This window comes from Heterocephalus glaber, unplaced genomic scaffold (assembly GCF_053883595.1).
Source record: "Heterocephalus glaber isolate CG9 unplaced genomic scaffold, H.glaber_assembly_v1.0 deba00001509, whole genome shotgun sequence".
NCBI classification, from domain to species: domain Eukaryota; kingdom Metazoa; phylum Chordata; class Mammalia; order Rodentia; family Bathyergidae; genus Heterocephalus; species Heterocephalus glaber.
The window spans coordinates 58,209,669-58,223,634 of NW_028258325.1; positions in this window are offsets into that span (position 1 = coordinate 58,209,669).

Here is a 13,966-nt window from a genome sequence, read left to right on the forward strand (position 1 = left end):
TCACCCATGTTTATGGTGGCACAATTTGTAATATCTAAATCTTGGAAACAACCCAAATGCCCATCAACTGGTGAATGGATAAAGAAGATGTATTTTTTTAAATGGAGTACTACTCAACCATAAAGAATGATAAACTAGAGACATTTATAGCTAAATGGGAGGTCTGCGCACTTCCTACCGAGGTCCCGAGTCACGCGGAACATGCTGAATCAGTCCGCGCCCCTTCCACAATCCACTGGACCACCCACACTCCTCTGTACAGCCACCTGTTTCCACACTGCAAAGACTCAGAGGACACCAGACCACCAGACCACCGTACTGAGTGCCGCTGCTCCCGGCCCAGAGGTAGGGGCTTCTGAGCCACCATCCCACTACTCCTGGTCCAGAAGAAGGGGCTTCCCGGCCACCATCCCTCCCGCTGCTGCCAGCCCACAGGAAAGGGCTTTGGGGTCACCATCCCTCCCACTGCTCCCAGCCCAGAGGAAAGGGCTTTTGGGCCACCTTCTTTCCCACCATTCCCGGCCCAGAGGTAGAGGCTTCTGAGCCAACATCCCACTTCTCCCGAACCAGAGGAAGGGGCTTCCTGGCCACCATCCCTCCCGCTGCTGCCAGCCCACAGGAAAGGGCTTTTGGGTCACCATCCCTACCGCTGCTCTCGGCCCCTGTCCCACCTCTCCCAGCTCAGAGGAGGTAATCTGTACAGGGGCCAACAGCCCCTCCCCCCAGTCGAAATGAGAAAACACTTAAATAAGTCTCAAAACTAGACTTCCAGATCACCTACAGCAACCCCAAAGGGAAATGAGATGGAACACTCTGATACTCAGCCACCTGGACCCACTGAACTGGCAACAAAAGGGGATCTGGAAAAAATGAAATCAGAAATAATTTCTCAGATAACAGGAGAAATTGTGCCCCTAGTGCAAGACATGATTAATAAATCTAGAGAGGAGCTCAGGAATATGATGGAATCCCAACATAGGAAACAAATGGAATCCATAAAAGAGATGCAAATAGATTTCCAGGACATGAAAAACTCCATTGAAAGTCTACACAGCAGAATGAGCCAATGTGAGGACAGAATTTCAGATATAGAAGATAAGATTGCAATTAGTGACAAGGAAAAGAAAAATTGCTTCAAAATTATAAGGGAACATGAGAAATCAATCCAGCAGCTGCTAGATGATGCAAAGAAGAATAACATAACACTGATTGGGCTCAATGAAGAAACAGAAGAGAGTTCAGATGACATAAAAAATCTCTTCACAGAAATAATGGCAGAAAACTTTCCAAGCAGGGGAAAAGAACTTGACATACAGATAAGTGAGGCATATAGGACTCCAAATAGACTTGATCAAAAAAAAATCTACACATAGGCATATAATTGTTATGATTCCAGAAACTCAACAGAAGAACAAAGTTCTACAAGTAGTTAGAGAAAAGAAAAAAATCACCTACAAAAGAAAGCCCATCAGAATCACAGCAGACTTCTCAACACAAACCATCAAGGCAAGAGGAGCTTGCAGTGACATATTCCAAGCCCTAAAAGAAAACAGCCTCCAACCCAGATTGATGTACCCTGCAAAACTATCTTTCAAAATTGATGGAGAAATAAGATACTTTCATGAGAAAGAGCACCTCAGGAACTTCATGAATACCAAACCAGCACTACATGACATATCTTGGTTCTTATTTTTTCCCCATTCCCCTGCCCTCCCTTCACCCCTTCCACCCTTCCCTGTTTACAAAGACTTCATTTCCATTTTTTTCTTTTCTCACATTTTTTCTTTTCCTTTCTTTCCTTTCCCCTACCCCTCCCACTTCCCCTACTCCTTTAGACTTTTTCTTCTTATGGCACAATATCAATTATACATTTTGATCCTTATTTAAACTTTTAGTTTTTCATACCAGAGAAATTATTCAGTATTTACACATTTGTCCTATTTATTTCACGTAAGAGTATGGCCTCAATCTGCGCCCACTTAGCTATAAATGTCTCTAGTTTTCTTTTCTTTTCTTTTTTTTTTTTTATCAAAATACAGTGTATAGTCTCCTTTGATTGGGTGTGCAGTGAACAAATGAACATGAATGTAGCCAGTAATATACCCCATAATATACAAAAATATCCAATATATAAATATAAACATGACAAATATTTCACTAGTAAAAGGTGATAAACATAATCAGATGATTCAAAGAAGTATAATGGGCATAAAGCTTTGGAATAATAATTGGCTCAAGTTGATAAAACTCAGAAGTGAAGAAAAATGTGAGTTTTATAAGTAGGAAAATATTTTTTATTCATTAATTGGGCAGGAGGAAATATTGAAAGTGTCTAGAACTGGAGAACATACAAGAAAAATCTCCTAACTTCTGTGGAAGAACAAGGGATAATGTCAGTGGGTACCTTGCTGCAAGTTGCAAAGCTACTTCCTTTCATAAAGATATGTTTAATTTTCCTCTGGGTAAAGACAATTGGATGACTCAGATGGCCACTGTAATTATTAGGTAGTGTCAGGATGGGTTATATATTTAAGTGATGGTGTCGAGTCTTCTTACCTGAAAACTAGTTATTGTTTATCTTGAAAGTATATATGTAGTGGGTGGTATCTGCTTGACTATATAAAAGGATGAAGTGTCTTTCTATATTAAAATCTCTTAGCCCAGTGGTGGTGATCCTATGCCACATATATTACTATTTTTCTTTTTTAAGACCAAAGATGTTAATGTAGAAGTGTTTTTTCTAAACTAAAACCTCAGTATTCAGGTTTAATTGCAGTGTTGGCACTTTGGGATGAATAACTGGGTTTGGGGTTGCAATTTGGCACTCAGTCTCTAAAAGTTTCACCTTCATTGTCTTAGTGGATTGCCTGTGATTCGCATCACATTTGGATTTGATTTTAATTGAATAATAAAGTTTTCTGCAAGTCAAGGAAGATAGAGGATCAGTGAGCAACAACAAATCAGCCTAAGACTGGAAAATAAACAACTTGGGAAAGAAAAGGAGAGAGGTGGATCCCTGGGAATCATGAAGGCTCTGATAGGAAAATTGGAGACCATGGAGAAATTAAGAGACAGATGATAACATGGAAAAAGCAAGGAGCAATCTACACTTTTTCTCGAGCTCTTGTCTCCTGGCTGGCATGAAAGGAAGACCAAATCTACAGAGAGAGAGTGAAAGCAGAGGACCCCAAAGGCCTTCAGGGAGGAATGCAACAGTGAAACGGACCAGCAGACTAGTGAATGCTGCATTGAGTCCCTCAAGGAACATAGCTCAAGGATGGCCATGTCTGCTTTAAATGACAGAAGAACTAAAAGGGGCAGCTGTGATTAAATAAAAGTCAAAATGGCTGCAAAATGGTAAAAAAAATAAAAAGAGCAAAAATATTGCTTGAGCCTTAGGATTTACTGAGAGAAGGAAGATTGCAAACACAAACATTGGGTAGGGAACTGAATCTGCCAAAGGGAAATTTTTTCACAATCTAACAATACCTTGAAAGGTTTGAGAAATACCATAATGACCAATTTTGCCTTTTGACCTGGACATTACAAGAAACTTACAAAATTTACCACCACCCGTATTTTCATCAGTTTCAACTTCTGAGCTTGTTTAAAGCCCAAACCCACCTTCTTTCAGCAGAATTCTTGTTCAGTCTAGCTGAATATATATTTCCGAAGTTGTAAATCTATTCTGCAACCAAACAAGACTTTTATTTTGCCCTCACGTATGATTTATTGGTTTACAATTGCCATTCATTCTACCCTTTGAAACTACAGGGATTCAGCTTTCACCAGATAGAGGTAGAGAAATGCCCTTGACGATGTCTTCTTGATTTAGTCATCTTGTCATACTCTTGAACCAACCAGCATTTAACGACTTAGGAGAGATGATTCTGTAATTGGTTTTTACAAAATGCACACAAAAGTGAAACAAATAAGTAAAAAGACTTTCACTCTTTGGTTCCCTTGGAAACCCTTCTAAATATTTGCTTTTGAAGGGACAATAGCCCCATTTGCCCACGTTAAACTGGTGCACAGTGGAAATTACAGTTCACAATTGATGTGTCTCTGCATAAGATTCAGTTAATAAAAATGAATACACAACTTTGGTGCTGTACTAACTAGGTACAAAAATCATTCAATTTGTTACTATTACAACTCAGCAGTCTAAAGGATGCCTTATGAGTAACAAAAACACTTCCATCACAGGAAATTCCAAGAACTCTATGTAGGTAACTGAGAACAAAGACCAAATGTATTTCTTATTTCAACAACCCACATAAACTTAGAATTTTTCAGTGTATCAGACATTTCTCAATAGAGAACAAAAGTAAATCTTGGATTGTTGCCTCTGCTGATAAATTATTTCAAGGATATTTATACTGTAATGACTTTAGTAAGAGCCTTACTATAATCTCAGTACATTGGCTCAGAGCTATGCTAGGTCTTGGTTCTTCTTCAAAACTGTTATTTGAATATTAGGTGAATGTCAGGTAGGTGCCAATCACGTGCATAATAGGGTTTTCTTATGAAAAAATAGTGAAAGAATTTTGTGCCAAGAAGTGGTGTCCCTCGAAACTTTAACATACAAGTCAAACTTAAAGATATTAATAAAAATAAATTTTATAAAAGAAAAAAGTCTAAGGTATGTTGAGAAAATAGAAAAATATAGCAATTTATTTGTTTTCTCTAGTACTTACTGAGAATAGGGTAAATTCAGTAGTGTGCAGTTATTCGGCAGGGGCGTGTGTGTGAGGTGGTGGGTGAGAAGAAGACACAAGTTTTGTGCTTGCTGATTTCCATGATGTAAATGCTTCCACTGCTCATCAAGCTACTAATGTCAAACTGCTGAACTTGGAATTGGGAAGAAATCCACACAGATCTCAAAAGGTAATACCAGAACAATATGGTAATCAACTGTCCTGTAATCCTATTAGTGTTGTACATAGTTAAGTTAGTTATAAATTGCATATGCAGTTAGGTAAGGCTGGGCCCTCAGCACAAAAGACAATTGTGGCTGGAGGCACAATCACTGAAGGCTGAGGCTTCAAGAAAGAGAAATGAGTACAAGCATCAGTGAATGATATTCTAAATAGGTATCAATCACCTTGAGTAGGGACCAAACCCTCCCTAGCCCTTTTCTTTTGGGAAATCCTTGTTCAGTCCATGTATGTTTGCTATGTGACTTGCTTCCCATTTGATCCTCATTTAATCAATATTTTACCTAAATGACTATACTGGCTGTAGTCTTACTGGTTGACCATAGTTTTGTTCCACCTCATACCCACCTGTGATTTCCCATTGGATAAATACTACCTAAGCGACTACACTTGTAATCTTATTAGTTGACCGTAGTTTTGTCCTATTTTGTACCCACCTCACCTTGTAGCTTTACTCAATAAAACACCCAGGAGAAGCAGTGTCATTGGGAAACCCACTTTCCTGGCACCTTTCTGTCTCTCTTAGCTGTCTTTCTCTCAATAAATTCTTCCTACTCTTAACCTCTGTTGTTCCTAGAATTCATTCTTCAGTTTTAGAGAACACAAAATCAGAGTGTCAGACATCTAGCAGGTTGTAATATTTCCCTTATATTATTTGGAGGCCCATACATCATATGTCCTATATCACTAGGAACACTAATTCTTCTTGTTTCTATACATGCTAAGTGTTGATAAAATATTTCTACAGATATCTTATTGATCATCAGAAAAAATAGTTTTCCCAAGATCATAAAAGTGTCAGGACTTACTAGTTTTTTTATTAGGTTTAAATTGAACAGGAAAGTAAGTACTGAACATTTATCAGTACATAAATCCTTAACAAGTACTCCACTCAATCATCAAGCTTCTGATATGATGGCACTATTCCCATGAAGATGAGTGTATGCTCAGAATTTTTCTTAAGCCAATAAATACTAATTGATTAAAATTGTTTCTGGGTATGAATCCTGAGTTCTTTCCTGACCTAAGTTTTTGGATGAATGATTTGCCGCCTTCCACTCAGAGCTGCTCAAGTAATATGAGTGTGTTTTTTTTTTTTTCGTTTTTATGTGAGTTATTCACTTCCCTACTCTTAGAAGCTGGATTGTCAATTGAATTGGTTTCCAGCCTTGACAATTTACAGGGTTGTAGCCACTGCAGCTTTATCCTCTTATCTCGTCCCCACTCTCTCTTGTGCTATGTAGCTATTATAGGATGAAAATTTACATGAGGACAAAAAATTTACATGAAGACAACATCCAGTTGAAAGATAACTGATGATAGCCAGGTCTTTCAAAACACCAACACCACATCAAATTATGCCAAATCTACTTTCAAAGACATGTTTACTACAAGCAGTCTATCTGTAAATAATCATTTAAATGTAGATTCCTAGGCTCCTCTGGATCAATTGTATCAGTTTGTAGAGCATAAAACTGTTAATCTCAGGGTCATGGGTTGGAGCCCCACATTGGGTGCCAATTACTGGGGAGCCCTGAAATATTATTTTAAACCTCTGCAATAGGATCCAGTCTCATGCCCAATGTATGACACAGGCCTGAGGGGAAAAAAATTAAAAGACAGAACTAAGAGAGACAGAAAGTGAGATGCCAGGATGACCAATGTCCATGCAACTGACAAAGGCCTACGTCCATCCAAGCCATTCATTTTTATTGGTAATCAGTTGGGGTAAAGGCAAGCTATGTGAAAGGGCAGTACTACATGTGAAGATGAGCAGTCATGCAGTTTCTATGAAAATTAATGTAAGGAAGGCTCATAAAAGACAAGAAAAGGCATTCTCAAATTAGGAAGAGAATAGACAAAATATATGGTTGTAATTAGAACATTGTCCTTTTAGTAAGATTTTAACTGTGGGAACAAAATTTGGATGTGAGTTACTCTGACTTCAGCACATAGGCTTTGGCTGGACTCACTTCTCAAAACAAGCCAATTATGGAGTTAACTCTTTACAGCCTGCACTGCTTACATGCTACTTTGGAGCATAATCAATATTGCCATCTCCTGCATATTAGAATGTGAAGGTAGGGCTCATGAGATTGTACTTTGACAAATATTCTTTATAAATACTACAGCTTGAAATCTATTGCTCTAACAGTACTCAGGTAATCTTTAGAATTTAAATTATTGCTTTCCTTCTAAAAATTTAAAAGATTTTAATCTTGATGAGATCAATGGTTTTTGAGGGTATCTCTACAGGTATGGAGAGTACCTGCTTTCTTGCACTTTTCAGACTGTTCTTTACAATGTGATGTGTAGTTGTTCAGTCTTGCTTCCCTTATGTCTTCTGTGATTTAAAACATTTACCTTTTATGGTCATTTTGAGTCTAAGGGCAAGCCAGAAGTCATACCACACCAGATTTATTGAACATTGTGGATTAGGACATGCCATCGTGTTTTTACAAGCCTGCCTTTCCACTGGGTGGCACTTGGCAGCAGCACCCACCACACTTCGATCACATTTTGTGAAGACACTCAGAACCTATACTAACTATCATCATTTACCCTAATTCTGCTTGCAGGTGTTTTGTGTCAAACTGAAGTTGCACTCAACATCATTGCTGAGTTTTCAAACTCAGGCTGAAGGTTTCCCAGTTCACCAAACTGTAAAGGACCTATGGTGAAACTTCTCACCTTCTGTAATTGGCCCCAATTCTCATGTCAAACCTCTTTTTACAAATTTCTCTGTACACATATGTTAGTGGTTCTGTTTTCTGAAGAACCTTGACTAATGCAAAGACTAAATGCTTTTGTTATATTAAAAATGGAACAAAATGAGGTGTATTTATCAGCTTTCCCATTGCTAGGACAAAATAGCCGACACACAATTTAAAGGAAGAGAGGTTTATTTGGCTCATGGTTTCAGATGGTTCAGTCCCTAGTATGCTGTCTCTGAGGTAAAAATGACATAAATGATATGATGTAAATACCTGAAGAAGGAAAGGTGCACAAGCCATAGCAGCCAAGAAATGGGTGGGGGGGGACAAGGACCTACCCTTGGCCTCACCCCCAGTGACCTCCCTCCTTCAGACAAGGCCTGCCTTTCCACAGCACAAAACCAGCTATGAGCTAACTCATTGAGTGGGTTACTCACTTATATATTGCCCCCATAATCAAATGAGGTTTTGAGGGGTCATTTTAGATCTAAGGAGGACCATGCTTATCATTTCTATTCAGTATTGTGTTTGATTTTGATTTTAGTCTCAGGACTATTAGGCAACAAAACATAATAAAAGGAATTTATATTGGAAAGGAGGAAGCAAACTCTGTTAGCAGAACATGTGAACTCATACAGAAAATATCTCAAGGAATCTACTACCAAGATCAAAAACACAAAACAAGTTTAAAGACCAATTAATGTGAAATATTAATCGTATTTCTCTATAATTGCACTGAATAATGCAATATGAATTGAGAAAACATCTGGATGTGGTGGCACATTCCTATAATCCTAGCAGTCAAGAGGCTTAGGCAGGAATGCCACAAGTTACTTCAAGGCCAACGTGTGCTGTCCTAAACTACACAATGATACACTGTATCAGAAACAAGAAAAAGAAAGAAAGAAAGAAAGAAAGAAGAGAAAATATTACCATTTAAACACAACTAAAAAGAATAATGTACATAGGAAATTTTTAACAGAAGTATAATCTTGTAAAAATTAATAAAAATTGGGCCTGGGGATTTAGCTCAGTGGTTCTGCTGCTTGCCTCGCAAGCACAAGGACCCGAGTTTGATCCCTGGTACCAAAAAAAAAATTACTAAAAATTATGGGGGGAAATTTTAAAAGATCTAAATTAATAGATGTCTATCTCATAAGTACAGATTGGAGAACTTTTTTTTTTTGAAATGGCCATACTCCTCAAACTGATACACACGTTGAATAAAATCCCTATCAAAATTTCAGCTAGCTTCTTTCATTAAAATGATCAGCTGATTCTAAATTGAATATAGATGTACAATGTTTTAGAAACAGCCAAACAATGTTATAAAAGACAACAGTTGAAGAACTTATACTTTCTGATTTCAAGGTCAATTACAGTGCAATCTAACTTAAAAGAGATTGTTATAAATGTACAGATAAATGTATACATTAATGGAATGGGATTTTAAAACACAGTATTAGCTCCACATTTATAGTCAAATGATTTTTCACAAGGTGCCTAAATAGTTCAATTGGTAAACAATTGTTTTTTAAAAAATTCTGTTGAGAGTTTGATCATCCATATGCCAAAGTATGAAAATGGAGCCCCTACCTCAAATTACATGCAAAAATAAATTCAAAATGGATCAAAAGTTGAGAGCTAGAAAGATAAAATTCTCAATAGAAAAAGCAGGTACATTTTTCTGATGTTGAATTTATAGGGGCTAGTGAATAATTTTTTCCTAGTAAATTATAGGGCAAATTCTTGTGCTGTGAATCAAGTGTAGTGACATGCTGTGGTTTTAAGGACACAGTAAATGATCAGAAACAACTGATGAAGGAAGAGTAAGACCAATGATGCTGCTATGGTTTAGATGATTTTGCCTCCCAAACTCACATTGAAACTTGATTCTAATGTAACATGAGTAAAGGTTGAGACACTTAAAAAAGAGAATGGGCTCCACCTCCATGAACAGATTAATGCCACATTGCTAGAGTCAAAGCACTGTAAGAGGGGAGTCTGCCCCTCTTTGGTGTTGCCTGTCTCTACCTCTCTTGCTCTTAATGGGATGTTGAAACAAGGTTTTACCAGATATTGGCCTTTGAAAATTGTACTATACAGCCTCCACAACTGTAAATCAATAAATTCTGTTCATTTTACATTACCTAGTCTCAGAGACTCTGTTACAGAAACACAAATTAGGCAGAGACAAGGAAGTACAGAATAATCACCTTCTAGAAGCTTTGCCCTGCACCATTAATCTAAACTCCATGGTCTCCTTGGAAGACCTAAAGCACCTGTTCCCTGCTATCTCTGTTAATGCCTCTGCTTTCCCCATTAGAGTACTGACAGCAGCATTCACCTAATATTTCCTGTGCCTTATATTCTCTATGGAAATTTAACATAAAACTTATAAAATGAGTAAACTGGAAGAAAAAATGAGTAATCAAATTGAGTCATGGTATTTGATCAACTTGTCCATAGTTGTAGTAGGCACTTTCTAAAATAGCCCCCTACACTTCTGAATTCTTAGAATTCACAACCTTGTGTAATTCTCTCCCCTGAATGTGAACTAGATTTAGTGACTCCCTCTTACCAAATAAAAGGCAGCTGAAGTGATGGGCTGTTTCTTCCAGATTAGTTGTGACTTCAAGGTACAAAAGAGAATGGCTTATGTTTTGAACACTTTACTGGGTTACATTATGCCCCCAAAACATCATGTACAACTGAAACCTCAGAAATTTTGTTGTTTGGAGAGAATATGTAGATGAATTTAGTTTAGGTCAAATTTTACTTGAGTAGGTGAGCTCTTACCTAATGAGTGGTCTCTTCATAAAAGGGAAATTTGGAAATAGATACAAATATTTAGGCGATGCCATCATGGGACAAGAGGCAAAGATTGAAGGAGTGGGCATGTACCACATGTTTATAGTGTCAAGAACAATATTTACTACAAGACAAAGTTGGGTGAAAGCAGCTACTATGCAAGATAAAGTGATCAAAGTAGGCCTGTCTGAGAAGTTGACAATTGAGCACAGTCTTGAATGAGAGAAAGGAAAAAATGTGGAGGTGGAACAATTCATGAGATTCTTGAGGGACAGCAGTTGCCAGTCAAGTATAGAAATGTAAAGAAAGAGTAGAAAGATAAAATATTTTCCAAGAGATTCACAAAAAATAGTAGTTGTTATTTTTACTTTGTGGAATACAATAAGATCTTATAATCTTACTTTAAGTGTGGAAGAAGTCCATTGCTGGGTTCATTTGATTGAACTCATGTTTCAAAAGACATTCACTGGCCTCCATATGAATAAAGAAGCCAAGTGGCAGGGCTTAATAGGAATAGAAGGCAGAGAATTAAGAAGATTGTGTAGTTGTTCAGGTGAGAAAAAATGGCTAGACTGTGAAGACAGTAAGAAATTATTTGAAGCCGACTGTATTTTTAGGGTAAACTATGCAGCATCTACTGATGGATCTAGAGTATTTTTCATAGTTTTATAGTAAAATAATATCAATAAGATGTATAGATAGATAAGTAGATAAATATTCCTTGATTTACAATTGGGTTATATCTTAATTATTTTTCTTATTACTGAGACGAAATACATGACACCCAAAGTTAAATGAGGAAAGGTTTATTTTTGTTCACAGTTTGTAGAGATTTCAGTCCATGGTTGGCTGGCCACAAGGCAGGGTGGCATGGTAGAGGACCATCACAGAAGAGAAATAGTTCATGGCAGGCAGAAAACAGCAAAGCAGCAAAACAGGAGCAAAAAGCCTGCCTTTATATTTCATCCAGGCTATACCTGCTTTTTGGGTGGTGCCACTCAGACCCAGAGTGGAGTACTCTTAATCCCAGCATCATACCCTTAATCCCAGGATCACACTTTATCTAAGCATCACACACCATTGATCCAGCCATGCCCTGTGACTTTATGAGGTTTTGGGAGGACATATAGATACAAGCCATAACAGGTTATATTCTGACAAACTTACCCTTAATTGAAAATATCATAAGTCAAAAATGCACTTACCATACTTATTCTACCAAGTATAACAGTTTAGTACTCTGTAGGATATCAATTGTTGATCTGCATGATTGCATAACTAACTGGGTGTGTAGCTCTGGCATCTGAGCAACTGGGTGCTCTTTAAGATGGTTAACATATGGAGAAAACCAGGGTGTAAAAGTTGGCAATTAGTCTTTTTCTAATACTCAACTTGACAGGCCTTTTAGATTGCTATGGGGAGCTATTGAGTAGATAATTGCAAGCATTAACACTGTATTTGGTTGAAAAGATTGTTGGTGGAGATACATATTTTGGAGGTTGAAAAATTTGAAGACTAATTCTTATCACTTAATGTACCTACAAGTTGCTTATTCTAATTGAGAGTAAACAGAGTAAGTTGTAGACTAACTGAAGTCCCTGTGCCCTCCTTAAACTGGATGATAAATTGTGGATAGCAGAAACTCAAAACAAATTAAAGGATTTTAGGACATTATTCTGCCCTTATAAATGCATTCACATTTTTTTCCTAGCACAAATTCTATACTAAGGCAACAAAACAGCTGCATATGATTAATGAACACTAGAGTACAAGAAATTAATACTAGGAAAGTTTCAGATATGGAATGTGAGACAATAGTGGGCAAAGTTGTCAAGTTTTGGGCCCTGAACAAATGAAAGGATGGCATTCATTGAGATGGAGAAGATGGTGGGTATTAAACATTTGGAAGAAAAACATGTTGAGTTGGCAGTGGTGATTACATACCTGAAAGGAGATAACCATTGGGAAATTGGACATATGAATTTGGAAACTGGGATAACGTTCAGAGCTACAGGTAAAATTTGGCAATGTTATCATGTAACTAGTATTTAAAACTGTGAGACTAGATTAAATCACCAAAAGCAAAGTAAGGTTTTACCCCTGGAATACCTCAACATTAAAAGATCAGGAAGAGTAACAATAAAAAATTGCAAATAGCCCATTACTACAAGTGAGTAGTAGAAATTAAGAGTAAAACACAAAGAATGTTTATTAAAAAGAAACAGAATAAGCCTGGTATGGTTGTGCATATCTGTAATCCCAACATTCTGCGAAGCCGAGGCAAAAAGATTGTAAGTTTGAGCCTAACCTGGAAAATTTAGTAACTTAGCAAGACCTCATCTCAAAAAAAAAGTGGCTGGGGATGTAGCTCAGTGCAAAGATCCTGGGTTCAATTCTCAGTGCTGCAAAAATAAAATAAATAAATAAATAAATAGATCAAGCCAAATGCTATTGATGAGACATATAAGAAGGGAATTAATTGCTAGATTTAGCAACATGAAAACTATTAATAACTTTGAAAACTGTACTGTATTTTTCAGTTTTATAGTAAAATAGTATCAATAAGATGGCAAGATAGATTAATCGAGTGATAGATATATATTCCTTGATTTACAATTGGATTATATTCTGATCCTAAATTGAAAATATTGTAAGTCAAAAATCCATTGAACACACCTAACCTACCAAGCATGACAGCTTAGTACTCTGTAGCGTATCAGTTGTTGATCTCCTTGACTGCATAGCTAACTGGGAGTTATGGCTTGCTAATACAGCCCAGCATTAACAAAGAGTATCACATTGCATATTCCTAGCCTGGGAAAAGATCAAAACTCAAGCTTTGAAATGTAGTGTCTACTTAATGTGTATTACTTTCACACCATCAAAAAGTCAAAAAAATCATAAGTCAAACTATCATAATTTGAGAATCATCTGTGTGTGAAAAATTTATTATTTATTAAAAGATCTGTTCATACAGTTCATACAGCTGAGTGATCTCTGTTGTGTTAGACAGCATGCAAAAGGCAGGTGGTGCAAATGGTAAAGGAATTTACCAACAGTAGAATAAGTGTAGAAGCAGTTTGCTGAAATACACACTGTGAGAGATGGCAGGGCAAACAAGAGAGGGGACCACACAAAGGGACACGAGAGGCAAATTTTTACATGGTTGCTGACCATTCAGGGGCCATGGGGGGTTGTAACATTCAACAAGATTGAACAAAGGTCATTTTTGGTATGGGCTAAATAGGCCTTGTAGCATGATCATGTGTGACAATCGGTTCTTGTGACAAAACTGTACTCAGGCCACAAGATATGTGTCCTAAAATAGTTTGGGCCTGTTTTTCAAAGCAAAGGATTTTTGTCTTATTTTTCTATATTTTCCTCTCTGACAGATCAACAAGTAGTAAGCTAACTAGTACTCCACTGTGTATATACACCACATCTTTATTTGTTCATCTGTTGAAATGCGTATAGACCACTTTTATGATTTAGCTATTATGAATT